We start from the raw sequence: 27,991 nt of genomic DNA on the forward strand, positions 1-27,991 counted from the left end.
AGAGGTTTTGAAATCCAGAAGGTATCCCTGAGATATAATCTTCAACGTCCAGGGATCCTGCACATCTCTTGCCCAAGCCTGGGCGAAGAGAGAAAGTCTGCCCCCCACTAAATCCGTCTCCGGATAGGGGGCCCTGTCTTCATGCTGTCTTAGGGGCGGAAGTGGGCTTTCTGGCCTGCTTGCCCTTCAATAAGTTTACAAGCAATATAAAAAACGCTGCAGCGCTTTAAAAATACAGATAGAATTAAAACAATTCTTAACAAGAAGTGTAAAATCAGCAGAGGATTGCACCCATTAGCAATAGGATGATTAACCCCTCAATACCCAAAACGGATAAAACGGATATCAATTAAGATTTAACGCTTTTAATCACAGTCAAGCACACTGTCACAGATCTGCTGTGACTGATTACCTCCCTCAAAAATGACTTTTGCAGACCCCTGTACTCTCTTGAGACGTCCTGGATCAAAGAGGAAGAAGCAGGAAGACTGTGCTAGAATTTTAACTGCGCAACAAGGAGCTAAAACAAGGTCCCTCCCACTCTCATCACAACAGTGATAAAAACAAAATATAAAATAAATAAAATAAAAAATATATGTCAGCCATGAGGAAAAAAATCATGCCCAAAGAGATTTATCACCAAAGTACCTCACAAAAACGAATAACATGCCAGTAAACGTTTTATTAAAAAATAACATTTTCCAATGTCATGCAAAGTTATCACTAAGCCTGCTACCAGTCGCTACCACTGCAGATAAGGCTTAAGTATTATTTCAGTTTTAACAGTATTTTCTCAGTCAAATTCTAGTCCCTGGAAAATAACTTGACTGCGCATACATTTATCAGCCTGATACCAGTTGCCACTACTGCATTTAAGGCTGTACTTACATCATACGGTAACAGCAGTATTTTCTTAGTCAATTCCATTCCCAGAAAATAAAGTACTGCACATACCTCATTTGCGGAGGACCCCGCATGCTATTCCCAGTTTCTGAAGTTACCCCACTCCTCAGAATGTCGAGAACAGCCAGTGGATCTTAGTTACGCCTGCTAAGATCATAGAAAAAAAATGCAGGCAGTTTCTTCTTCCAAATACTGCCTGAGATAGAAAAACAGCACACTCCGGTGCCATTTAAAATAACAAACTTTTGATTGAAGAATAGTTAAGTAAAAACTCCAGCTCCTCTCGCGACCTCCTTCTTTGTTGAGGGGTGCAAGAGAATGACTGGATATGACATGTGAGGGGAGGAGCTATATAGCAGCTCTGCTTGGGTGATCCTCTTGCAACTTCCTGTTGGGAAGGAGAATATATCCCATAAGTAATGGATGACCCGTGGACTGAACACACTTAACAAGAGAAATATTAATATTTTATTGGAACCTCAGAAAAACACACACAACTATTTTACAAACAGAAAAATAACAGTGCTCAATTGGCTAATATTTTCTTTTTTATAAAAGTTATCCTTTGAATAAGTAGAATTCAGATAAACACAATGACGACGTTCATCAAATGAAAATAGAAGCAAAATGCATATATAAGCCATACCAGGGAAGTGGTTGAAAACACATAGAATTACTGTTTTGAAACCATATTATGGAATGAACATAGGTATAAACAAAAGTAATCACCACTAAACTTCATATGTATGACACAGAGTGATTATTAAAGAGACAAGTCTAACAGCTATGCCTAAATGATCAGTTTGTAAGAAAATAATAGATTAATTGCACACTGTTTTTGTCTCAGCACTTATTATATACACAACTTTTGTTGAAATATTTATAAGACATTTTTAATGTTGTCAGTTAAATTAAAACTACTTGGAATTCCTGCATAATGGTCTTAATTATACTATTGAGTAGTTTAAATTGAAATTACGGAGTGCTTGAAATAACACATTGACAGCACTTTCATAAATTATTCTATAAACATTACAAAAGGGGGAAATCGTTATTATTTTGCCAATGAAAGTCTTAAATTACAGTTTATCTTTTATTTTCCAATAATTGTGATTAAAAAGATTTTATTCTAATTGTTTGAGTTCCTTTGTTTCATTATGCCTTTAGAAATATGAGAGTAGGTGTACACTTACTGGCATGCCTAATTACATTCTCTTTAAAAAAATAAACATTTTAAAATGTGTTGCTAATTAGTGCATGTAGGTTGTACTTTGCACTAGCTATCCCGTGAGTGCTTTCAGAATTAGAAACTTAAATAAAAACAAAATGAAAAAGATATTGAGTATGTAAAGGGAGAAGCTGGAATGTGTGTTCTCTTCTAATCTAGTTAAAGATATTTTGACCAAACTGCATAGAAAATGACCAATTACATACTGTTTCATTAAATGTCCCTTTTAACATAACCGAAATGGTTCCCGCTCGCATGCTAACTCCTCTAGAGCTAAAGTTCTTGCACGCGTCAGGTAACGCTCATATTGCAAGTTGTAAGGAAATAGTAAAACCCGAAGTAAAAATATCATGATCGTGTTTTAACGTATTCCCCCATAGACGTCAACACCATATTTGTGCGCAAACCTGATAGCATATTCTCAAGTGAGCTAACCCGAGATAGAAAGATTAATATTTCACATTCCAGTGTTCTTCACATAGCAGAATATGTTCTATTTATTAAAAAATACATATTTGTACATATATCTAATGATTTGTTGGTAAAATATATATCTATATATATGCGTATGATTATATATTGGTATAGATATATACAGAAATATATAAGAATATATACTGTATTGTACTGTATTGTTTAACTTAAATATACACATTACTGCCTCCTTTTAACCCACTCAGTCTCCTTCCCTCACACAGTCCCCACTACTAACCCTATTAACTACCTACCTTACACAAGCCTCCCCTCAATCCTCCTCACCCTCTTAGCCCCTCTAACCCTCTTTTCTGTTTTCCTGTAAGCAGAGGCGTAACTAGAAACCACAGGGCCCAGGTGCAAGAATCTAAGAAGGGGTCTCCCCACCACCCCTCCGCCCTCCAAAAAAAGGTGAATTTAATACATTTTTTTTTTTTTTTACATTTAACACAGAAAAAAATGTGAATCAGATTACATGTCTGCAAAAGGAGGTACCCTGTGCCCACAGTCTGTGAGATGGTCTGACCCCCTATTACTGTATATATATATATAGAGACACTATTTAACCCCCCAGTACTGTATTTAGTAAGTTAGTGACACAGTCTGTAATCTGCCGGTGAGATGGCTGGCCTGACCCTACCCGCCCAGTACTTTATAAAGTGACCATAGTAGTCAGTGACATGGTCCACCCCCCCATACTGTATATAGTGGTACTGTATAGTGACACCGTTTACCCCTTGCCCCCCCCCCCATGCTGTAGTAACAAGGTCTGTAATTTGCTGGTTCCACAAACATACACAAACACACATACATGCATAAATACACACACAGTCACATACATACACACACACAAACACACACACCATACACACACACATAAACACCAATGGGTATAACAGAAACACTAACCCCTGTAGTCATGTCACATTCACATGATATCAGTGCAGGCAGTGGTAGGTTAACGTTTTTTAGTTAAATTTTTTTTTTTTTTTTAAGCTGGGCCCCCACCCTCAGGGGCCCAGTCGCACCTGCGACCTCTGCACCCCCTGTAGTTTCACCCCTGCCTGTAAGGGCTCAAAGGTTACAGGTCCCTAGCTGATTTCTGACAAATGTATTTTCAATATCTTATATATGGTGATATTCTCTTTAGTGACCGGTTTACAGCCCAGACAGCTCAGCTTTTTCAAGGTAACAACTGTGTAACAGGTCCCGTTCTCTTATCTTCCCCCTTAATGGATCATCACAAACAACGATTAGGGGAAACAGGATACGTGACCGTTGTCCCTTTAGCTGCCAGCTGTCCCTCTGACAGGCTCTAACCAGCATTAGCTTCTCTAGGTAACCCCGCGGTTAATAGCTCAGAGCTGTCGGACCCGCCGTGACGTCACTGACTCTCCGGTCGGCAACCCCTTCCACAGTACAGGATGGATGACAGTTGTCCCTCTAGCTGATAGTTGTCCCTCTGATAGGCTCTCACCAGCATCGGCTTCTCTTGGGACCTCTTCGGTTGACAAATCCAAGCTGTCAGATTTGTGTGACGTCACTGACTCCCTTCTTGGCAATCACTCCCACAGTATAGCTCCCAAACCACAATGAAAGCAGGGGATTTAACTCCCAAGGATTGTGCTGGCGTGTTAGCTCAAGATCTCTCCTGTCAGGCTGTGTCCCAGATCTGGGCTCTTGCACTCCTGGTTAAATTACTGCTCCTGAGTGCAGCTTTGAGAGTGGGGTCGGCAGCGGCCAGAAGAGTCTCCAGGAAGCCCAGTGTGTGCCCTAACTCTTCCCTGAAACAAAAACAGCGCTTCCGCCCAACACGGACTATTCAAGGTACTTACCATATACCAGTATTTTTATGCTGTTTTATGCAAAATCCTGATTGTAGGCCGCACTCCTAGTTTAAAGACTTACATTAGAGAAAAACAGTGAGGCCTATACTCGGGACAATACGGTATTTAAAAATACATAGCAATGTTCTCCACATAGCAGAATATGTTCTATATGGAGAACATTGGAGTTTGTAATATTTACAGTAAATACACAGTATAACACTTTATTAAATATGAATAGCAAATATTACATTTTATGTTTTCAGCTACTTAACTGCAAAGGGCTCCAATGCACACACACACACACATATATATATATATATATATATATATATATATATATATATATATACATACACACACACAGTATCTCACAAAAGTGAGTACACAACTCACATTTTTGTAAATATTTATTATATCTTTTCATGTGACAACACTGAAGAAATAACACTTTGCTACAATGTAAAGTAGTGAGTGTACATCCTGTATAACAGTGTACATTTGCTGTCCCCTCAAAATAACACAGCCATTAATGTCTAGACTGTTGGCAACAAAAGTGAGTACACCCCTAAGTGGAAATGTCCAAATTAGCCATTTTCTCTCCCCAGTGTCATGTCACTCAGTGTTACAAGGTATCAGGTGTGAATGGGGAGCAGGTGTGTTAAAAGTGGTGTTATCGCTTTCACACTCTCTCATACTGGTCACTGGAAGTTCAACATGGCACCTCATGGCAAAGAACTCTCTGAGGATCTGAAAAAAAGAATTGTTGCTCTACATAAATATGGCCTAGGGTATAAGAAGATTACAGCACTGTAGTTTCCCAGGACAGGTTCCACTCAGAACAGGCCTCGCCATGGTAGACCAAAGAAGTTGAGTGCACATGCTCAGCGTCATATCTGGAGGTTGTCTTTGGGAAATAGACATAGGAGTGCTGCCAGCATTGCTGCAGAGGTTGAAGGGGTAGGGGGTAAGCCTGTCAGTGCTTAGAGCATACGCCAGAAGGAAGCCTTTTCTAAAGATGATGTACAAGAAAGCCCGCAAACAGTTTGCTGAAGACAAGCAGACTAAGGACATGGATTACTGGAACCATGTCCTGTGGTCCAATGAGACCAAGATAAACTTATTTGGTTAAGATGCTGTCAAGCGTGTGTGGCGGCAACCAGGTGAGGAGTACAAAGACAAATGTGTCTTGCCTACAGTCAAGCATGGTGGTGGGAATGTTATGGACTGGGCCTGCATGAGTGCTGCCGGCACTAGGGAGCTACAGTTCATTGAGGGAACCATGAATGCCAACATGTACTGTGACATACTGAAGCAGAGTATGATCCCCTTCCTTCGGAGACTAGGCCGCAGGGCAGTATTCCAACATGATAACGACCCAAAACACACCTCCAAGACGACCACTGCCTTGCTAAAGAAGCGGAGGGTAAAGGTGATGGACTGGCCAAGCATGTCTCCAAACCTAAACCCTATTTAGCATCTTTGGAGTATCCTCAAACGGAAGGTGGGGGAGCGCAATGTCTCTAACATCCACCAGCTCCGTGATGTCGTCCAGTGGCAACCTGTGAAGCACTGGTTAACTCTATGCTCAAGAGGGTTAAGGCAGCTGGAAAATAATGGTGACCACACAAAATATTGACACTTTGGGCCCAATTTGGACATTTCCACTTAGGAGTGTACTCACTTTTTTTGCCAACGGTTTAGACATTAATGGCTGTGTGTTGAGTTATTTTGAGGGTCCAGCAAATTTACACTGTTATACAGGCTGTACACTCACTACTTTACATTGTAACAAAGTCTCATTTCTTCAGTGTGGTCACAGGAAAAGATATAATAAAATATTTACAAAAATGTGAGGGGTGTACTCACTTTTGTGAGATACTGTATATACACACACACATATATATATATATATATATATATATATATGTCTATATATCTGTACATATGTATTTATGTGTTTATATGTGTATATAAGTATGCAAATACATATGTACAAACATATATACATACATATTTAGACATGTATATGTATTTATCTCTTTGTTAAAACCCTTCCCTTTCCATGATTGAGCCATTACAACTTATTGTGCAATATTTATTTTTAATAATTTCTATGACATAATGGTATGAGTTTAACGGTACTTTAACAGTAATGTATTTTGTGAACAAACCTTTTGTTTCGCAAAAAAGTTATCCAGAGCTCTGAGGAGGCGGTAATCATTCTAGCTTAAATCATGTTTGCGCTGGCATTTGCTTTGTAATACGAGCACTGACCTGATGCACGCGAACACCCGTGATAAACCACTTTTTGCTCAAGCGTAACTTAGCATGCCACTCATAATCTGGCCCCAAAAAGGATGAAATCAAATAAACATCCTGGACTATCAGTCTCAAGTCATGTACAACAAATCATAAATAAAGTATAAAAAATAAAAAGTATAATAACAACCAATCAAGGATTATTTCAGATGAGATGTAATGCAGTAAGTTTTCAATTTATAAATCATCATAAATTAAATCACAGACGAAGGTAGAAAGAACAGAAAATGATAAATTTAGGAAAAACATTATTTATGCTCACGATTCCTTCCAGATAAGGAAAGTCCATGGCTTCATTCCTTACTGTTGGGAAATACAACACCTGGCCACCAGGAGGAGGCAAAGACACTCCAACCAAAAGCTTAAATATCCCTCACACTTCCTCATTACACCAGTCATTCTGCCGAGGAAACAAGGAAAAGTAGGAGAAACATTAGGGTATAAATTGTGCCAGAAGAATAAAATAAATAATAGGGGACCGCCCATAGACAAGAAAAAACGGGCAGGGGCCGTGGACTCTCCCTATCCGGAAGGAAAGGAATTTATCCGGCAAACATAAATAATGTTTTCCTTCCTAAGATAGGGAGAGTCCACAGCTTCATTCCTTACTGTTGGGAAAACTATACCCAAGCTCCAGAGCAAAGCAGAGATCTCAGAAACGCTGCGCGCAGAGGCAATAGCCAATAAAAAGAGAACCTTCCAAGATAACAATTTAATGTCAACGGAATGCAGAGGCTCAAACGGAACCTGTTGCAAAACCCGAAGAACAAGATATAGGCTCCAAGGAGGAGCCCCAGATCTAAACACAGGTCTGATCCTAATCAGAGCCTTAACAAAGGACTGCACATCTGGAAGCTCAGCCAGTCTCTTGTGCAATAAAACCGACAGGGCCGAAATCTGTCCCCTCAGGGAACTAGCAGAAAGGCCCTTCTTCAACACATCCTGGAGAAAAGATAAGATCCTGGCAACCTTAACTCTGTGCCAGGAAAAACCAAGCTCTTCACACCAGAAAAAGTAGGTCCTCCACACCTTATGGTAGATACCCCGAGTAACTGATTTACGAGCTTGAATAAGAGTACCAATGACACTCTCAGAGAAACCTCTCTTGGCTAAGACTAAGCGTTCAATCTCCACGCAGTCAGTCTCAGAGAATCTAGATTTTGATGAACAAATGGACCTTGTATCAGCAGGTCTCTGCGACAAGGTAACTTCCACGGAGGAGATGAGGACATCCCCACTAGAACCACGAACCATGTCCTTCGCGGCCACGATGGAGCAATCAGGATTACTGATACCCACTCCTGCTTGATGCTGGCCACTACTCGAGGAAGAAGCGGTAATGGAGGAAAAAGATATATGAGTTTGAACCTCCAGGCCACTGCAAGTGCATCTATTAGATCCGCTTGGGGATCCCTCGACCCATACCTGGGTAGCTTGGTATTGAGATGGGAAGCCATGAGATCTATCTCTGGTGTCCCCCAAACACCTCGGGATGGAGAGACCATTCCCCTGGATGGAAGGATTGCCTGCTAAAAAAAAAAATCCTCTCCCAGTTGTCCACACCCGGAATGTGGATCGCTGACAGCGAACAGCTGTGGGCCTCCGCCCACTCCAGAATCTGAGATACTTCCTTCATCGCCAAGGAACTTCTCTTTCCCCCCTGATGGTTGATGTAAGCCTCTGAGGTTATATTGTCTGATTGGAATCTGATAAACTGGGACAAACCCAGAAGTGGCCAAGCCTTCAAGGCCATGAAGATTGCTTGTAGCTCTAAAATATTGATCGGGAGGGAGGACTCCTGAGTCAACAACCCCTGTGCCTTCCTGGCACCCCAAACAGCTCCCCATCCGGATGGTCTTGGATCCGTAGTCACAATCTCCCAGGATGGTCTTAAGAAGCATGTCCCTCGGGACAGATGATCTGGACAGAGCCACCAAGAGAGCTATTCTCTTGATCGGCTGTCTAATACAATCCGTTGAGACAGATCTGAATTATCGCCATTCCACTGCCTTAGCATGCACAGTTGTAAAGGTCTGAGATGGAACCTGGCAAAAGGAATGATGCCCATGCAGGACACCATGAGACCAATCACCTCCATAAAATGAGCCACAGAAGGACTCAAGGAGGTCCGTATGGGCAAGAAATGCCGAAGTTAGCTTGCAACGTCTCTGGTCTGTTAGAAATATCCTCATGGATATGGAGTCTATTATAGTACCCAGGAATTCCTCCCTGGTACTTGGGGTAAGAGAACTCTTTTCCAAGTTTATCTACCATCCATGTGATCGAAGAAGACTGAGAAGGGACTATGAGAATTCTTCCGCAAGAGGAAAGGATGGTGCTTGCACCAGAATATCGTCCAAGTGTGGGGCTACTGCAATACCCTGAGTTCTGGCAACGTCTAGAAGAGCCCCCAGAACCTTTGTAAAAATTCTTGAAGCAGTAGCTAGGCCAAACTGAAGGGTAATGAACTGAAAGTGCTGGTCCAGGAAATGCAAACCTCAGGAACTGAAAGTGTTCCCTGTGGATTGGAACATGAAGGTAAGCGTCCTTCAGATCTATAGTGGTCATAAACTGGCCTTCCTGAACTAAAGGAAGGATGGACCTTATCGTCTCCATTTTGAAGGAAGGGATGAGAAATTTGTTTAAGCACTTTAGGTCCAGAATTGGGCGGAAGGTTCCCTCCTTCTTTGGGACCAGGAAAAGGTTTGAATAAAACTCAAAACCACCGGGACAACACCACCTGAGGAGGATAGATTCCGAACGCACCCTAGAAAGGCATCCCTCTTTTCTGGTCTGGTAGACAGATTCGAGAGGAGGAATCTGCCCCTTGGCGGATGAGATTTGAAGCCTATCTTGTATCCCTGAGATATCACCTCCAGGACCAACGGATCCTGTACGTCCTTGAAACAGGCATCTGAAAAGAGAGAAAGTCTGCCCCCTACATGATCCGATCCCGGATCAAGGGCAGCCCCTTCATGTCAATTTGTTTTCGGCGGGCTTCGTATTCTGCCTGGATTTATTACAGGACTGAGAAAGCTTCCAAGTACTCGGGTTGCTCAGGCTTGGAGGAGGATTGTTGTCGTTGGGATTTGTCAGAACCAAAGGAACAAAAATTAGAAGATTGTCGTCCCTTAGTCTTGTTCTTCTTATCTTGCGGTAGAAAGGCACCCTTGCCTCTGGTAACCGTAGAAATAATGGAGTCCAGGCCTGGACCAAATAAAATCTTTACCTTGAAGGGAGGAGAAAGGAGTCTGGACTTAGAAGTCATATCCGTAAACCAAGATTTTAACCAGAGTGCCCGGCGGGCTAGGACAGCAAAGCCAGAGTCCTTTGAATTTAGGCGAATAATTTGCATCACAGATAAAAGAAATAGCAATTCTAAAAGCTTTAATTCTGTCATGAATGCTCTCGATGGGAGACTCCACCTCAATGAGTTCCGACAAAGATTTGCACCAGAAATCCCGTATGTTGAAACATCTTTCTCAGAAATTTTTTAATCCATCAGCTCTCTGAACGAAGAACTATCCTCAAGAGGTATAGTAATACGTTTAGCAAGCGTAGAGATAGCACCATCCACCTTAGGAATGGAGCCCCACAAATCCAGTTGAGAGTCCAGGAACAACTTTTTAAAAGTAGACAAGGGGGAAAAGGAAGAACCAATTCCTTAATAATGTTCGCCATCTTAACCGGCACAGGAAAAGTCAAAGGAACTTTCCTGTCTTCGTAAACTCTGTCTAATTTAGGTATCATAGGTTCTTCAGGCAGCGCTGACTCTGGAACCTATAACGTAGACAGAACCTCATTTAATAAAAAAAAAGTGCTCAATTTTAAATCTAAAGGACGGTTCCTCCGCAGCAGGAGGCTTAGACACTAAGTACTCCGGACCCAGAAAGTTCACCCTCTGAAGCTACAGAGGTTAACTCATCATCGGATAACTGGACATAATAGCTAAATCCAATAAATATTTAGATGACTCTGGGTCAGGAGGGCTATGTTTAACTTTTCTCTTGTGTTTGTTAGAGCGAGGTAATGCACTGAGGGCCGCAGACACCACCGTTTGTAACTGCACGGTAAAGTCTGCAGGAAGAAGGCCCCCTCTGGATGATTAGATGTGCTATGGGGAACTGCATGTGGAGTGGATAATGTAGCAAGGGTAGTAATCTCATGGGACCCCGAGTCCTGAGAGGTAGACGGCTCAGAGGGACTAAGAGCCTTAGCAGGCTTGTCTCTCTTCTTAGACTTTATAACGGTGTTAAGGCATGTGGAACATAATTGAGTAGGCGGGAAAACCACGGCCTCCTCACTATATAAACAGGTATGATTTAGTACAGAAGGTATACCTTCTAACATGTCAGAGTCCTCCATAGCTCAGGTTATACCCACAGAAGGACACAAATAAAAATGTTTTTTTAGTGTAGAAAACTGCACCTTTATACTCCCAATGGCTGGGGCACTCACCATCTCCTAGCCCCAGACAATTAACAGAGGAAACGCTCTCAAGTTCAAGTCTCAGCCGGAATGGAGGAAATAAACATAGACCACACCCAGTCACATGGAGTGCAAGACAGTACTTCCCCTGTTATTTTAAGTACAGCAAGTAATAGGAGCTGTGAAACACTTTCAAAAACGAAACTGAAACTTAAAAGTGAAACCTGTTTGTTCCAGCCAAAAACACAGTCGATCAGCCCAGGAAAAAAAATCACACAAAGCACCATGTAAATAATTAATACACTGATTAATTAACCCCAGCTGTTCAATAAACCCCCTTCAAAGGATATTAACCCTGGATCCTATCAAGGTATAAAGGAACCACACTGTGACCCTGTTATAGCATTTTATGTGTAAAAAATTAAACAATCTTATCTCCAGGATCCATGCTGTGGAACAGAACACAGCCTCTCAAGTGTGACAGTCTTATAGCAGCGCTCCTGACATGGACTTGAGTGAGAGAAAGCAGGCAGTGAAACTCATCAACACTGATTGCTTAGGAGCTGTTAGCAGTAGTCTGGATGGTTTAGCAGATAAACTTTCCCTGCATCTCCAGACTATAACTTTCATCAATACTCTCACTGAGAGGTTGACACAACTACTTAAAACTCCAGTCCTATCTCGAAGGGCAGATACCCTTTTTGAGGACTCTCCAAATCTTCTGACACTTCTCTGCCACCTCCTAACGTGACGAAAGGCAAAGAATGACTGGGGTAATGAGGAAGTGGGAGGGATATTTAATCCTTTGGCTGGGGTGTCTTTGCCTCCTCCTGGTGGCCATGTGCTGTATTTCCCAACAGTAAGGAATGAAGCTGTGGACTCTCCCTATCTTAGGAAGCAAAGACCACATTTATGAGAGACAATGCGTAAGCAACTAAAACACAAATGAAATAGCTAACAAGACTTTAGGTATAAACAACAATATGTGAAGGTTTTACTGAACTAAATGGAAATGCATATGGCCTTCTTCCAATATAAGTGTCAGAAAATAGAACATTTAATAAAATGTACCATAATGTTATTTTCCATGGCTGAATTACATGTGGTTAGCTACTACCTTCGTGCTGAGAAGACAAGATCAAAATATTACTCCATCAGGAAAACCTCAATTTCACTCATATACTATAGTCTAGTTAGCAAAAGTAAGTTTGTTAACCTAGTAATGATTACTGTGTGTCTTTATAAGAGGAACCGGTCATTCAGTCTTTAAACTTTCTTACCGCAAGCTTGGCAGTAGAAAACCATACCAGCCTCTAGTCGCGGCACAGCTCAGTCAACAGAGCCCGTCCGATCAAAGTGGTGAAGTGGCTAAATAGACCTCCGCTACCGTGTAGCAACGCTGCAGTTCTGCTGTGGAGACCCGATGCGAGAGCGACGCATCACCGCGCTTCTCCTCCCAGCTCCAAGGGTCAATCATCAGAGGCTTCTAACGCAAGAGGTCTTAGCCCAACCGATCAGAGGTCACAGCATAGTAGGCTCGGATCCTATCCAAGTATAGCTGTAAAAACAAATTCTTTATCCAGACACAGACCAGGTTCCGGGGGTAAGAGATTGAAGTGTCTCCGGGAAAAAAGGGACTCCTTGTAATCCTAACAATAAGTAACAGCAAAAAGAAGAAAGTCCTGGAAACTTACGTGATGAAATAAAACCAGCTTTATTTTGAATACATGGTTAAAATGAACGCACAGAAAACAGAGAGTGCTGACTGGTCTGCCGGCACTCTGTTTTCTGTGCTTTTACTTTAACCATGTATTCAAAATAAAGCTGGTTTTATTTAATCACAGAAGTTTCCAGGACTTGCTTCATTTTGCTGTTACTACAGTCTAGTTAAAAGCCCAAAAACTCAGTGTTGCACATTATAACAAGGTGAAAAAGTTTATTTCTATTTCTTTATTTTCCTTGTGAGTGTGACATTAGTTAGACTAGAGCACACATACAATGGGGCTAATGATTATACTGGAAGTTTGTCCCAATACCGATTCTACATAAGTCTGCGGGAATATATAAAGGATGAAGGCTGTAAGATCAGGGAAGCTTCTCACATAGACAACATGCTGGGTGTACTAACAAGTATAGTGTATAGATGCAGCATCTTAATATACAATGGCTATTTCCTGTATGCCCTCTAAATAACTTTCATTTATAGGAGTAGCTTAAGGAGAAATCTTGATATCAGTTTTCTTTCAAATTTATTTTAATGACATAGGATCCGATTTGCTTAGCAGTATTTTTGGAACTTTATTTAAAGTGCGATTTTTTAACTTGGGTAAAGAAGGCAAAAAATAAAACAAAAAAGGATAGAAAAAAAAAAAAATGTAATTCTGCATGTTAGACATACACTGGTATGCATGACCATGCTCATACCCATGAATGTCGCCAGACCTATGAAATGCAAGTACTGGTTGACTGTATTTTTAAGTTACGAACATTCAATTTCTCCGTCTCAAGCACATTTCTGTTCCTCATTGTCTCTATTGAATTTTGACCTTCTGTTCTGCAATACGTGTAAGTTATTCTTGTGTTGCCTCCACATCTCTTTTTATTCTGCTGTCATAACTATTTTAAGTCCTCAGGGTATTCCACTGAAACAAGCATGTGGCTATGATACTCTACAAACTGATGAAACCATTTTATTTTTTGACCATTTGAGAAAATGTACAAGAGATCAAATTTGCTTATGTTTTATTTGATCGTCTGGAATCTATGATTTTACATTTTAAAAAATGTCAACTACTCCCCTAAATGCAATAATACAGTACATCTGTTCTGAGTATCTAATACAAACAATGCATCTCTATATGGATAAAAGTGACAAATATCCTAACAATGGATATCATTTTGAGCAAAACCATCTACATTAACAAAAACTATAATCTTTATTTGCAGCCTAAAACTCAATAGGTAGATATTTCCAAAACTTGACAACACCTATTTTGAACAACTCTTTTCTTTATTGAAGGTACAATCTAGTTTTTGTTGGCATCTTATCATTATAATGCTGTAGTAATAAAAAGTGCATCTAATACCTTCCTAAACGGAGCATGAATATACTGTACATTGCTTTTCTTCATGCAAGCATCTGAACTCAAACATGTGCTTAAGAAAAAGACAATGATTTAACACCTACTCTGAATTTCAAATAAGCAGTAGATTTTTGTTCTGACAAATTTATTTTTTCTCCCTTTTTCCAGCCCCCTGTATCATGTGACAGACATCAGTCAATCACAGACTAGTATAAGTATACCCTGAGAGCTTGTGCACATGCTCAGTAGGATCTTGTTCCCCAGAAAGTGGGCATATGAAAAGACTGTGCAAAAGATCTTACCTGTATTGGAGGAAGCATTGCTTTCATAGACATCTGTATATCGGTTATTCAAATTTTAAACCGCTTAAAAAAAAATTACTTTACATACATTTATGCCATTTTGACAATATTTTCCTACACTACATTGTATGAAATACATATATGCCAACAGAAGATAGCTCTAATATTTCACTGAAATATATATATATATATATATATATATATATATATATACATATATATATATATACACACACATATATATATACACACATATATATATATATACACACACACACACACACATACATACACATACACACAGGTGGCCCTCGGTTTACACCGTTTCAGAATAACAAACTTTTTTTCCAGTCATGTGACTGCTATTGAAAAGCATTGAGAAGCAGTGCATTTATTAAAATAGCCAGTAGGTGGAGCTGTCCGCTTGTTTTGCAGCAAAGCCAAGCAAGCTGAAATTAATCAGTTTAACCAGACCTGAGCCATCAAGCAGATTTTTAAAGGAACAAAATCTTCCTGTCTATAAATCAGTCCAGATTGGAATGCATAGAAAGAACTGTTTGCAGAAAAATGCAAGTGAAGTCTGTGTTGTGGTTATTTTATTAGGTTTATAATGCTGTTTACCAAATGTTTTTGTTCATTTAACTTAGTTTAATTATATATTCTGTGTTGTGTGATTATTTTATTAGGTTTGTAATGCTGTTTAGCATTTGAAAATAACGTATTAGGTGTTACTAATGACAATTTTGAGAGAAGCCTGGAACCTAACTCCCTCACTTCCCATTGACTTACATTATAAACTGGGTTTCAATTTACAACCATTCCTTCTGGAACCTAACCCCTGCGTAAACTGAGGGCTACCTGTATATATATGAACACACACACAAACATTTAAGCATTTTTATATGTATACACGTACAAATGTTAACTTAAAATAAGTAATTAATTTTAAACCTCCAATTCATGACCTGCATTTATTTAGTAAAATGTTGTATACAATTGACTATTACTTATACTGCAATATTTGCTTAATGGATAGAACAGGAAAAGCCAAATGGAAAAAAAGTTAATGAATTTACTAAAAAGAAAGATGAATTTCATTAATAATTTATCAAGCCACATCATCTATTCCAAACAGATATAGCTCAACAACAACAACAACGCTATTTAAGCTATTTCAGTAATGGAAAGCAAACATCTAACAATGGCTTCAGGTTGTATAACATCTATTGATTATACATTCCTAAACAGCTTAAGAATGTTTTTTAAGAACAGCAGTAAAGTCCGTTTATATTAAAAGGTTTTAATGTGAACAGAAAAAAGTGGTGTTTAAGAGCCAGAAAAAAAAGTTATCAAAATCATTATTAAAGTCTGCATAGTTAAAACAAAACATATATTTTTTGCATCTCCTGGCCAAACTGTGCATCATTTTAACCTTGCTCTCACTTAGGATAATGCTGCATTTGGAAACAAGACAATTGGCTGGTGGCTACATTTTAATCTTTTAGAAGGAACCTAGGCAAGTATTACTGGAGATTTTATGTGCCATTTACTTGGAAATCTAAATTTATATAAAAGTGAATGAAAGTCATCTCAGTGAAGTTTTATTGGGTTGTTCTCAAGACATACTTAACAGCATAGAGCACAATACTAAAGTAACATAAGTGAAGTGATATAAATAAATATTTATTTTAAGAAAAAAAAGACTGTTCATTAATGTCAATTTAGTGATAACATTGTGATATCTTCATTGAAAATACAAAAAAACATAATTTATGCTTACCTGATAAATTTATTTCTCTTGTGGTGTATCCAGTCCACGGATCATCCATTACTTGTGGGATATTCTCCTTCCCAACAGGAAGCTGCAAGAGGACCACCCACAGAAGAGCTGTCTATATAGCTCCTCCTCTCCCTGCCACCTCCAGTCATTCGACCGAAGACGAGCAAGAGAAAGGGGAAACCAAAGGGTGCAGTGGTGACTGAAGTTTAAAAATAAAATATACCTGCCTTAAAATGACAGGGCGGGCCGTGAACTGGATACACCACAAGAGAAATAAATTTATCAGGTAAGCATAAATTTTGTTTTCTCTTGTAAGGTGTATCCAGTCCACGGATCATCCATTACTTGTGGGATACCAATACCAAAGCTAAAATACACGGATGAAGGGAGGGACAAGGCAGGTACTTAAACGGAAGGTACCACTGCCTGCAAAACCTCTCTCCCAAAAATAGCCTCCGAAGAAGCAAAAGTATCAAATTTGTAGAATTTTGAAAAAGTATGAAGCGAAGACCAAGTCGCCGCCTTGCAAATCTGTTCAATAGAAGCCTCATTTTTAAAGGCCCATGTGGAAGCCACAGCTCTAGTAGAATGAGCTGTAATCCTTTCTGGAGGCTGCTGGCCAGCAGTCTCATAGGCTAAGCGGATTATGCTTCTTAGCCAAAAAGAAAACATAATTTATGCTTACCTGATAAATTTATTTCTCTTGTAGTGTGTTCAGTCCACGGGTCATCCATTACTTATGGGATATATTCTCCTTCCCAACAGGAAGTTGCAAGAGGATCACCCAAGCAGAGCTGCTATATAGCTCCTCCCCTCACATGTCATATCCAGTCATTCGACCGAAACAAGACGAGAAAGGAGAAACTATAGGGTGCAGTGGTGACTGGAGTTATAATTTAAAATTTAGAACCTGTCTCAAATAGACAGGGCGGGCCGTGGACTGAACACACTACAAGAGAAATAAATTTATCAGGTAAGCATAAATGATGTTTTCTCTTGTTAAGTGTGTTCAGTCCACAGGTCATCCATTACTTATGGGATACCAATACCAAAGCAAAAGTACACGGATGATGGGAGGGACAAGGCAGGAACATTAAACAGAAGGAACCACTGCCTGTAGAACCTTTCTCCCAAAAACAGCCTCCGAAGAAGCAAAAGTGTCAAATTTGTAAAATTTGGAAAAAGTATAAAGTGAAGACCAAGTTGCAGCCTTGCAAATCTGTTCAACAGAGGCCTCATTCTTAAAGGCCCAGGTGGAAGCCACAGCTCTAGTGGAATGAGCTGTAATTCTTTCAGGAGGCTGCTGTCCAGCAGTCTCATAGGCTAAGCGTATTATGCTACGAAGCCAAAAAGAGAGAGAGGTAGCCGAAGCCTTTTGACCTCTCCTCTGTCCAGAGTAAACGACAAACAGGGAAGAAGTTTGCCGAAAATCTTTAGTTGCCTGTAAGTAGAACTTCAGGGCACGGACCACGTCTAGATTATGCAAAAGACGTTCCTTCTTTGAAGAAGGATTAGGACATAAGGATGGAACAACAATCTCTTGATTGATATTCTTGTTAGAAACAACCTTAGGTAAAAACCCAGGTTTAGTACGCAGGACTACCTTGTCTGAATGAAAGATCAGATAAGGAGAATCACAATGTAAGGCAGATAACTCAGACTCTTCGAGCCGAGGAAACAGCCATCAAAAACAGAACTTTCCAAGATAAAAGCTTAATATCAACGGAATGAAGGGGTTCAAACGGAACACCCTGAAGAACTTTAAGAACCAAGCCTGACAAAAAGCCTGGACATCTGGATTCTCTGCCAGACGCTTGTGTAAAAATAGACAGAGCAGAAATCTGTCCCTTTAGTGAACTAGCGGATAAGCCCTTTTCTAAACCCTCTTGTAGAAAAGACAATATCCTAGGAATCCTAACCTTACTCCATGAGTAACCCTTGGATTCACACCAATATAAATATTTACGCCATATCTTGTGGTAAATTTTTCTGGTAACAGGTTTCCGAGCCTGTATTAATGTATCAATAACCGAATCCGAAAACCCACGCTTTGATAGAATCAAGCGTTCAATTTCCAAGCAGTCAGCCTCAGAGAAATTAGGTTTGGATGGTTGAAAGGACCCTGAATTAGAAGGTCCTGCCTCAGGGGTAGAGACCATGGTGGACAGGACGACATGTCCACTAGGTCTGCATACCAGGTCCTGCGTGGCCACGCAGGCGCTATCAGAATCACCGATGCTCTCTCCTGTTTGATCCTGGCAATCAGTCGAGGTAGCAATGGAAAAGGTGGAAACACATAAGCTATGTTGAAAACCCAAGGGGCTGCTAGTGCATCTACCAGCACCGCTCCCGGGTCCCTGGACCTGGATCCGTAACAAGGAAGCTTGGCGTTCTGGCGAGATGCCATGAGATCCAGATCCGGTTTGCCCCAACGATGAATCAGTTGGGCAAATACCTCCTGGTGAAGTTCCCACTCCCCCGGATGAAAAGTCCGGCGACTTAAAAAATCCGCCTCCCAGTTCTCCACGCCTGGGATGTAGATCGCTGACAGGTGGCAAGAGTGAGACTCTGCCCAGCGAATTATCTTCAAGACTTCCAACATCGCTAGGGAACTCCTGGTTTCCCCTTGATGATTGATGTAAGCCACAGTCGTGATGTTGTCCGACTGAAATCTGATGAACCTCAGTGTTGCTAACTGAGGCCAAGCTAGAAGAGCATTGAATATTGCTCTTAATTCTAGAATGTTTATTGGGAGGAGTTTCTCCTCCTGAGTCCACAATCCCTGAGCCTTCAGGGAGTTCCAGACTGCTCCCCAGCCTAGTAGGCTGGCATCTGTTGTTACAATCGTCCAATCTGGTCTGCGAAAAGTCATTCCTTTGGACAGATGAACCCGTGACAACCACCAGAGAAGAGAATCTCTGGTCTCCTGGTCCAGATTTAGCAAAGGGGACAGATCTGAGTAATCCCCGTTCCATTGACTTAGCATGCATAGTTGCAGCGGTCTGAGATGTAGGCGCGCAAATGGCACTATGTCCATTGCCGCGACCATTAAGCCGATTACTTCCATGCACTGAGCTACTGAGGGGCTTGGAATGGAGTGAAGGACACGGCAAGCATTGAGAAGCTTTGAAAACCTGGACTCCGTCAGGTAAATCTTCATCTCTACAGAATCTATAAGAGTCCCTAGAAAAGGGACCCTTGTGAGTGGTAACAGAGAACTCTTTTCCAAGTTCACTTTCCACCCATGCGACCTCAGAAATGCTAGAACTATCTCTGTATGAGACTTTGCATTTTGAAAACTTGACGCTTGTATCAGAATGTCGTCTAGGTACGGAGCCACCGCTATGCCTCGTGGTCTTAGTACCGCCAGAAGAGAGCCCAGAACCTTTGTAAAAATTCTCGGGGCCGTAGCTAACCCGAAGGGAAGCGCTACAAACTGGTAATGCCTGTCTAGAAAGGCAAACCTCAGGTACCGATAATGATCTTTGTGAATCGGTATGTGAAGGTAGGCATCCTTTAAATCTACTGTGGTCATATATTGACCCTCTTGGATCATGGGTAGGATGGTCCGAATGGTTTCCATCTTGAACGATGGAACCCTTAGGAATTTGTTTAAGATTTTTAAATCTAAGATTGGTCTGAAGGTTCCCTCTTTCTTGGGAACCACAAACAGATTTGAATAAAACCCTTGCCCCTGTTCCGTCCGCGGAACTGGGTGGATCACTCCCATCACTAAGAGGTCTTGTACACATTGTAGAAATGCCTCTTTCTTTACTAGGTTTGTTGATAACCTTGACAGATGAAACCTCCCTTGTGGAGGAGAAGTTTTGAAATCCAGAAGGTATCCCTGAGATATAATCTCCAACGTCCAGGGATCCTGTACATCTCTTGCCCAAGCCTGGGCGAAGAGAGAGAGTCTGCCCCCCACTAGATCCGTCTCCGGAAAGGGGGCCCTGACTTCATGCTGTCTTAGGGGCGGAAGTAGGCTTTCTGGCCTGCTTGCCCTTGTTCCATGACTGGTTGCCTTTCCAACCCTGTCTGTATCGAGCAGTAGTTCCTTCCTGTTTTGGAGCGGAGGAAGTTGATGCTGCTCCTGCCTTGAAATTACGAAAGGCATGAAAATTAGACTGTTTGGCCTTCGATTTGGCCCTGTCCTGAGGAAGGGTGTGGCCCTTACCTCCAGTAATGTCAGCAATAATTTCCTTCAAGCCGGGCCCGAATAAGGTCTGCCCCTTGAAAGGAATGTTTAGTAATTTAGACTTAGAAGTTACATCTGCTGACCAGGATTTAAGCCAAAGCGCTCTGCGCGCCTGTATGGCGAATCTGGAATATTTAGCCGTAAGTTTGGTTAAATGCACTACGGCATCCGAAACAAACGCATTAGCCAGCTTAAGGGTTCTAATCTTGCTCAGAGACTCATCCAATGGTGCTGTGCGAATCGCCTCTTCCAGAGACTCAAACCAGAATGCCGCTGCAGCAGTGACAGGCGCAATGCATGCAAGAGGCTGTAATATAAAACTTTGTTGAACAAACATTTTCTTAAGATAACCCTCTAATTTTTTATCCATTGGATCTGAGAAAGCACAGCTATCCTACACCGGGATAGTGGTACGCTTGGCTAAAGTAGAAACTGCTCCCTCCACCTTAGGGACCGTCTGCCATAAGTCTCGTGTGGTGGCGTCTATAGGGAACATTTTTCTAAATATCGGAGGAGGGGAAAAAGGCACACCGGGTCTATCCCACTCCTTACTAATAATCTCTGTAAGCCTCTTTGGTATAGGAAAAATGTCAGTACACACCGGCACCGCGTAGTATTTATCCAGCTTACATAATTTCTCTGGGATTGCCACAGTGTCACAATCATTCAGAGCCGCTAACACCTCCCCTAGCAACACGCGGAGGTTCTCAAGCTTAAATTTAAAATTTGAAATTTCTGAATCCGGTCTCCCCGAATCAGAACCGTCACCCACAGAATGAAGCTCTCAGTCCTCATGTTCTGCAAATTGTGACGCAGTATCAGACATGGCTCTCGTGTCATCGGAGCGCTCTGTCCTTAACCAAGAACTGTCGCGCTTGCCTCTTAACTCGGGCATATTGTATAATACTTCTTTCATAACATTAGCCATATCATGTAAAGTGATTTGTAAGGGCCTTGATGTACTTGGCGCCTCAATCTCACGCACCTCCCGAGCGGGAGACGAAGGTACTGACACGTGAGGAGAGTTAGACGGCATAACTGTCCCCTCGTTGTCTGGTGATAATTTTTTAATCGGTACAGATTGATTTTTCAAAGTAACATCAATACAATTGGTACACATATTCCTATTGGGCTCCACAACGGCTTTTAAACATAATGAACAAGCAGATTCCTCTGTATCAGACATGTTTAAACAGACTAGCAATGAAGCTAGCAAGCTTGGAAAATACTTTCAATAAGTTTGCAAGCAATATAAAAAACGCTGCAGCGCTTTTAAAAAACACAGTTGAATAACAAAGAACTAATTCAGTTATAGTCAACAATTCTTTAAATGTATTAATTAGCAGAGGATTGCACCCATTAGCAACAGGATGATTAACCCCTCAGTACCCAAAAAAAACGGATATCAAATTAATATTAAATGTTTTTATCACAGTCTAACACACTGTCACAGGTCTGCTGTGACTGATTACCTCCCTCAAAAACGAATTTTGAAGACCCCTGAGCTCTCTAGAGACGTCCTGGATCAAGGAGGAAGAAGCAGGAAGACTGTGCTAGAATTTTAACTGCGCAACAAGGCGCTAAAAAGAGGCCCCTCCCGCTCATTTACAACACTGGGAGACCTGATATAACGGTTTCTATGCAGAAATATACGTTAGCCATGTGGAAAAAAAGAGAAAAAATTCATGCCCAAAAGGATTTATCACCAAAGTACCTCACAAAACGAATAACATGCCAGTAAACGTTTTGAAAATAAACTTCTTTAAATGTCATGCAAAGTTATCATTAAGCCTGCAACCAGTCGCTACCACTGCAGATAAGGCTTAAGCATTATTTCAGTATTAACAGTATTTTCTCAGTTAAATTCTAGTCCCTAGAAAATAACTCTACTGTGCATACATTTATCAGCCTGATACCAGTCACTACTACTGCATTTAAGGCTGTACTTACATCATACGGGTAACAGCAGTATTTTCTTAGTCAATTCCATTCCCAGAAAATATTATACTGCACATACCTCATTTGCGGGGGACCCCGCATGCTATTCCCATGTTCTGAAGTTACCCCACTCCTCAGAATGTCGAGAACAGCCAGTGGATCTTAGTTACGCCTGCTAAGATCATAGAAAACGCAGGCAGTTTCTTCTTCCAAATACTGCCTGAGATAGAAAAACAGCACACTCCGGTGCCATTTAAAATAAACTTTTGATTGAAGAATAATTAAGTAAAAACTCCAACTCCTCCCGCGACCTCCTTCTTTGTTGAGGGTTGCAAGAGAATGACTGGATATGACATGTGAGGGGAGGAGCTATATAGCAGCTCTGCTTGGGTGATCCTCTTGCAACTTCCTGTTGGGAAGGAGAATATATCCCATAAGTAATGGATGACCCGTGGACTGAACACACTTAACAAGAGAAAGAGAGGTTGCCGAAGCCTTTTGACCTCTCCTCTGTCCAGAGTAGACAACAAACAAAGCAGATGTTTGACGAAAATCTTTAGTAGCTTGTAAGTAAAACTTTAAAGCACGAACCACGTCCAGATTGTGTAATAGAAGTTCCTTCTTTGAAGAAGGATTAGGACACAAAGACGGAACAACAATCTCTTGATTGATATTCTTATTAGATACCACCTTAGGTAAAAACCCAGGTTTGGTACGCAGAACTACCTTATCTGCATGGAAGATCAGATAAGGAGAATCACATTGTAAGGCAGATAACTCGGAAACTCTACAAGCCGAGGAAATAGCTACCAAAAAAAGAACTTTCCAAGATAAAAGTTTGATATCTATGGAATGAAAAGGTTCAAACGGAACCCCCTGAAGAACTTTAAGAACCAAATTTAAGCTCCAAGGTGGAGCAACATGTTTTAACACAGGCTTGATTCTAACTAAAGCCTGACAAAATGCCTGAACGTCTGGGACATCCGCCAGACGCTTGTGCAAAAGAATAGATAGTGCAGAAATCTGTCCCTTTAAGGAACTAGCTGACAATCCTTTCTCCAATCCTTCTTGGAGAAAAGATAATATCCTGGGAATCCTGACCTTACTACATGAGTAGCCCTTGGATTCACACCAATAAAGATATTTACGCCATATCTTATGATAGATTTTCCTGGTGACAGGCTTTCGTGCCTGAATTAAGGTATCAATGACTGACTCGGAGAAACCACGCTTTGATAAAATCAAGCGTTCAATCTCCAGGCAGTCAGCCTCAGATAAATTAGATTTGGATGGTTGAAAGGACCTTGAAGTAGAAGGTCCTGTCTCAACGGCAGAGTCCATGGTGGAAAGGATGACATGTCCACCAGATCTGCATACCAAGTCCTGCGTGGCTACGCAGGCGCTATCAAGATCACTGATGCTCTCTCCTGCTTGATTTTGGCAATGAGACGAGGGAGCAGAGGAAACGGTGGAAACACATAAGCCAGGTTGAAGGACCAAGGCGCTGCTAGAGCATCTATCAGTGTTGCCTTGGGGTCCCTGGACCTGGATCCGTAACAAGGAAGCTTGGCGTTCTGGCGAGACTCCATGAGATCCAGTTCTGGTTTGCCCCAATGATGAACCAATTGTGCAAACACCTCCGGATGGAGTTCCCACTCCCCCGGATGAAAAGTCTGTTCCAACTCCCAGTTCTCTACACCTGGGATATGGATAGCGGATAGGTGGCAAGAGTGAATCTCTGCCCAGTGAATTATCTTTGAGACTTCTAACATTGCTAGGGAACTCCTTGTTCCCCCTTGATGGTTGATGTAAGCCACAGTCGTGATGTTGTCTGACTGAAATCTGATGACCTCATTGTCGCTAGCTGAGGCCAAGCCTGAAGAGCATTGAATATCGCTCTTATTTCCAGAATGTTTATTGGAAGGAGTGACTCCTCCTGAGTCCACGATCCCTGAGCCTTCAGGGAGTTCCAGACTGCACCCCAACCTAGAAGGCTGGCATCTGTTGTTACAATTGTCCAATCTGGCCTGCGAAAGGTCATACCTTTGGACAGATGGACCCGAGATAGCCACCAGAGAAGAGAATCCCTGGTCTCTTGATCCAGATTTAGTAGAGGGGACAAATCTGTGTAATCCCCATTCCACTGACTGAGCATGCAGAGTTGCAGCGGTCTGAGATGTAGCCGTGCAAACGGCACTATGTCCATTGCCGCTACCATTAAGCCGATTACTTCCATGCACTGAGCCACCGAAGGGCGAGGAATGGAATAAAGAACACGGCAGGAATTTAGAAGTTTTGATAACCTGGACTTAGTCAGGTAAATTTTCATTTCTACAGAATCTATCAGAGTCCCTAGGAAGGAAACTCTTGTGAGGGGGGATAGAGAACTCTTTTCCTCGTTCAACTTCCACCCATGCGACCTCAGAAATGACAACACTATGTCCGTATGAGACTTGGCAACTTGGAAGTTTGACGCCTGAATCAGGATGTCGTCTAAATAAGGGGCCACTGCTATGCCCCGCGGCCTTAGGACTGCCAGAAGCGACCCCAGAACCATCGTAAAAATTCTTGGGGCTGTAGCTAACCCAAAGGGAAGAGCTACAAACTGGTAATGCCTGTCTAGGAAGGCAAACCTGAGAAACTGATGATGATCTTTGTGTATCGGAATGTGAAGATAAGCATCCTTTAAATCCACTGTAGTCATGTATTGACTCTCCTGGATCATAGGTAGGATGGTACGAATAGTCTCCATCTTGAATGATGGAACTCTGAGGAATTTGTTCTTTAGATCCAAAAATTGGTCTGAAGGTTCCCTCTTTTTTGGGAACCACAAACAGTAAAATCCCTGTCCCTGTTCCTCCTTTGGAACTGGATGGATCACTCCCATAACTAGGAGGTCTTGTACACAGTGTAAGAATGCCTCTCTCTTTATCTGGTTTGCAGATAATTGAGAAAGGTGAAATCTCCCTTTTGGGGGGGAAGCTTTGAAGTCCAGAAGATATCCCTCAGATATAATTTCCAACGCCCAGGGATCCTGGACATCTCTTGCCCACGCCTGGGCGAAGAGCGAAAGTCTGCCCCCTACTAGATCCGTTACCGGATAGGGGGCAGTTCCTTCATGCTGTCTTAGAGGCAGCAGCAGGCTTTTTGGCCTGCTTACCCTTGTTCCAGGTCTGGTTAGGTCTCCAGACCGTCTTGGACTGAGCAAAAGTTCCCTCTTGTTTTGCATTAGAGGAAGTTGATGCCGCACTTGCCTTGAAGTTTCGAAAGGAACGAAAATTAGACTGTTTGGCCCTTGATTTGGACCTATCCTGAGGAAGGGCATGACCTTTTCCTCCAGTGATATCAGCAATAATCTCCTTCAAACCAGGCCCGAATAGGGTCTGCCCCTTGAAGGGAATGTTAAGCAGCTTAGACATTGAAGTAACGTCAGCTGACCATGATTTAAGCCATAGCGCTCTGCGCGCCTGGATAGGAAAACCAGAATTCTTAGCCGTTAGTTTAGTCAAATGAACAATGGCATCAGAAACAAAAGAATTGGCTAGCTTAAGTGCCCTAAGTTTGCCAAGTATGTCATCCAATGGAGTCGCTACCTGTAAAGCCTCTTCCAGAGACTCAAACCAGAACGCCGCCGCAGCAGCAGTGACAGGAGCAATGCATGCAAGGGGCTGTAGGATAAAACCTTGTTGAATAAACATTTTCTTAAAGTAACCCTCTAATTTTTTATCCATTGGATCTAAGAAAGCACAACTGTCCTCGACAGGGATAGTAGTACGCTTTGCTAGAGTAGAAACTGCTCCCTCCACCTTAGGAACTGTCTGCCATAAGTCCCGTGTGGTGGCGTCTATTGGAAACATTTTTCTAAAAATAGTAGGGGGAAAGAACGGCACACCTGGTCTATCCCATTCTTTAGTAATACTTTCTGTAAACCTTTTAGGTATTGGAAAAACAGCAGTGCACACCGGCACTGCATAGTATTTATCCAGTCTACACAATTTCTCTGGCACTGCAATTGTATCACAGTCATTCAGAGCAGCTAAAACCTCCCTGAGTAACACGCGGAGGTGTTCAAGCTTAAATTTAAATGTAGAGATATCAGAATCAGGTTGCATCATCTTCCCCGAGTCAGAAACATCCCCCACAGAAAGAAGCTCTCCTTCTTTAGCTTCTGCATATTGTGAGGCAGTATGAGACATAGCTCTTAAAGCGTCAGTATGCTCTGTATTTCGTCTAACTCTAGAGCTATCTCGCTTTCCTCTAAATTCAGGTAGTCTGGCTAATACCGCTGACAGTGTATTATCCATGACTGCCGCCATGTCTTGTAAAGTAAACGCTATGGGCGCTCTAGATGTACTTGGCGCCATTTGAGCGTGAGTCCCTTGAGCGTGAGTCAAAGGATCTGACACGTGGGGAGAGTTAGTCGGCATAACTTCCCCCTCATCAGATTCCTCTGGTGATAAATTTTTTAAAGACATAATATGATCTTTATTGCTTAAAGTGAAATCAGTACATTTGGTACACATTCTAAGAGGGGGTTCCACAATGGCTTTTAAACATAATGAACAAGGAGTTTCCTCTATGTCAGACATGTTTAAACAGACTAGCAATGAGACTAGCAAGCTTGGAAACACTTTAAGAGAAACAAATTTTGTCAGAATTTGAAAAACAGTGAAAAAAGGCAGTAAATCAAACGAAATTTTTACAGTGTGTATAATAAGCTAACAGAGCATTGCAGCCACTTGCAAATGGATGATTAACCCCTTAGTTCAAAAAACGGATTAAAAAAATGATAGACGTTTTTTAAACAGTCACACCAAACTGCCACAGCCTTGCTGTGGGCCTACCTTCCCCAACAAACGATTTTGGAAAGCCTAAGAGCCCTTTAGAGATGTCCTATAGCATTCAGGGGACTCCTGGAGGACGCTAAATGTCTGACTGTAAAAGTTACTGCACAAAAAAGCGCTAAATTAGGCCCCTCCCACTCATAGTAACACAGTGGAAAGCCTTAGGAAACTATTTCTAGGCAAATTTAAGCCAGCCATGTGGAAAAAACTAGGCCCCATTAAAGTTTTATCACCAAAGTATACATAAAAACGTTTAAACATGCCAGCAAACGTTTTATATTGTAAATATAAAAGAGTATTACCTCAGAAAGTAAACATGATACCAGTCACTATTAAATCACTGTATTCAGGCTTACCTTACATACATTTGGTATCAGCAGCATTTTCTAGCATTCACATCTTCTAGAAAAAATCTTAACTGCACATACCTCATAGCAGGATAACCTGCACGCCATTCCCCCGCTGAAGTTACCTCTCTCTTCAGTCATGTGTGAGAACAGGAATGGATCTTAGTTACAACCTGCTAAGATCATAGAAATCACAGGCAGATTCTTCTATTTTTCTGCCTGAGACAAAATAGTACAACTCCGGTACCATTTAAAAATAACAAACTTTTGATTGAAGCAAGATAACAGCTACATTTCCCCACTTTCCTCTTACTACCT

At 41.5% G+C, this 27,991-nt stretch overlaps 1 protein-coding gene across 3 annotated transcripts in view; it reads right to left on the bottom strand.

The window, feature by feature from the left end:
• LPP (LIM domain containing preferred translocation partner in lipoma) overlaps positions 1-27,991 on the bottom strand; it is a 725,513-nt gene that overhangs the window by 116,562 nt on the left and 580,960 nt on the right. The window lies entirely within an intron of this gene.

The sequence above is a fragment of the Bombina bombina genome, chromosome 4 (genome assembly GCF_027579735.1).
Source record: "Bombina bombina isolate aBomBom1 chromosome 4, aBomBom1.pri, whole genome shotgun sequence".
NCBI lineage: Eukaryota > Metazoa > Chordata > Amphibia > Anura > Bombinatoridae > Bombina > Bombina bombina.